General features: G+C 46.7%; 1 pseudogene; it reads left to right on the top strand.

The window, feature by feature from the left end:
- The first annotated feature begins 606 nt into the window (after positions 1-606).
- LOC114630819 lies at positions 607-703 on the top strand (annotated as a pseudogene).
- Positions 704-2,157: the final 1,454 nt, after the last annotated feature.

Genomic DNA, 2,157 nt, shown 5'->3' on the forward strand with positions numbered 1-2,157 from the left:
ATTTTATTTTATTTTATTTTATTTTATTTTATTTTATTTTATTTTATGGCAGGGTTTGTTTGTTTGTTTGTTTAGCCCTAGCTGTCTCTGGAACTCACTCTGTAAACAACGCTGGCCTCAAAGTCAAGAGGCCAGGCTCTGGAGCTGCCTCTGCCTCTGGAGCTGTGGGTTTAAAATGTGTACCCACCACCCTGCAGAGGCCTGTTCTTTTCACACATATACACATATACACGCATACACACACACACACACACACACCTCCATTCAGGTGAAACCAGTATTCTTGCCTTGCTACGGTAAACAATTTCAGGGAATCAGGAGTATGAAGCAGAGTTAAGAAAAGTAACTTAGTTTATAGAAAGTTTGCCCTGTGTGTGAGCACCATATTAAAAGAATGGACATAGCGTTCACTGGCTGGGTCATGGTGGCGCACGCCTTTAATCCCAGCACTCAGGAGGCAGAGGCAGGCAGATCTCTGAGTTTGAAGCCAGTCTGGTCCACAGAGTGAATTACAGGACAGCCAGGGCTCCACAAAGAAACTCTAATCTTGAAAAAAGCTAAATAAATTTTAAAAAGAAAAAAAAAAGAGAGAGAGAAGGGAGCTCACTCCCCTTGGCAGCACATATCCTGAGATTGGAGCAACACAGATTAGTATGGTCCCTGTTCAAGGATGACATAAAATTAAGAAGTGTTCCACATTTTGTTGTAAATTGTGTTTTAATTGAGCTTTGGAACAATTCCTTTTAATGTTCTAGAGGCTGGACTTGTGTTGGGAAATAAAACTGAACCAGGACTATGGGGAGAAAAAAAGGAAAGGAGAGGAAAGAAAAAGAAGAGGAGAGGAGGGGAGGGGAGAGGAGAGGAGAAGGAGAGGGAGACGAGGGGAGGGGGAGGGGGAGAGGGAGAGGGAGAGGAAGAGGGAGAGGGAGAGAGGAGAGGAAAAAAGAAAAGGGAGCCAGAGCACAGTATAAAGAGGAAAATGCTGTCCTCTAGAGGGCGCCAAAGACCAGGTCATTTCTGGAACTTTCCTAGCAGGTCCACATCCTCTGCCGACACAACTCTTCCAGCAGCTCTTGATTGTGGCCAGAGCGGCTAAAGTTCTGGCTCGCTCCGGTAGCAGACCCTAAGTAGGTTCAGACTGCTGCGTTTCTTCCAGGAAATAAGAGCTGCACCTGTCTTCAATCACTGCCCTATGAGTCTGTCCAGTCAGAGATGAATTTAAGAACAAGCTATGGGCCACGTGATGGTGGCGCTTGCCTTTAATACCAGCACTCAGGAGACAAAGGCACAAGGATCTCTGAGTTTAAGGCTAGCCTGGTCTACAGAACAAGTTCTAGGACAGCCAGAGCTACACAGAGAAACATTTTTTTCTGGGGGGAGGGGGAGAGGGAGCTATGGAACTGGGTGTAGAAGGCTTGGGGGAGAAGTGTTAAGTTTGAAGATAGCCTGAGCAACAGAGAGACTCTGAGTCAAATCAATGAAGCTAGGATCTTATATGAAGCCAAAAGTTGGTTGTTAGACTAGAAAGAGGGGCTGGAGAGATGGCTCAGCAGTTAACAGCACTGACTGCTCTTCCAGAGGTCCAGAGTTCAATTCCCAGCAACCACATGTTAGCTCACAATCATCTGTAATGGGATCCAGTGCTCCCTTCTGGAAGACAGCTACAGTGTACTCACATACATGAAATAAATAAATAAATCTTTAGACTAGAAAGAGAGTTGGAATATATCCAGTCTAGAGAGGCAAGGGTCTTCCAGAAAAGGGTGACGTGGAAGCTGAATCCTCCACAGGAAGAGAATGACTCTTAAAGCTGAGGATTGTGAAAACCTAACCTGGAGATGGAGACTGGCTTACAAAGGATGTGGAATGGGCTGGGGTTACCAGGGAATGCTCTACCTGGTTTCGATGCTATCCCAAGGACCAAGCATCCTCTAAAGGGATCTAAGCAAGGACCAGAGTGAAGCTTCTTTACAACCTACATCCCTGAGGCCCTGAGCTTCCAGAAAAAACTCCAGAGGAGGGCCCAGTCAAAGAATGAGCAAGTGACCAGGGCTAGGACCTTGAGGTGCAGGGGGACTAGGAAGGAATAGTGGGAGGGAGATGGGAACCTAGGCCCTGGGCTGCCCGGAGGGAGCCAGCTGGTAGCCACACTGTGGA

This window comes from Grammomys surdaster, unplaced genomic scaffold (genome assembly GCF_004785775.1).
Source record: "Grammomys surdaster isolate TR1022 unplaced genomic scaffold, NIH_TR_1.0 344, whole genome shotgun sequence".
Lineage (NCBI taxonomy): Eukaryota > Metazoa > Chordata > Mammalia > Rodentia > Muridae > Grammomys > Grammomys surdaster.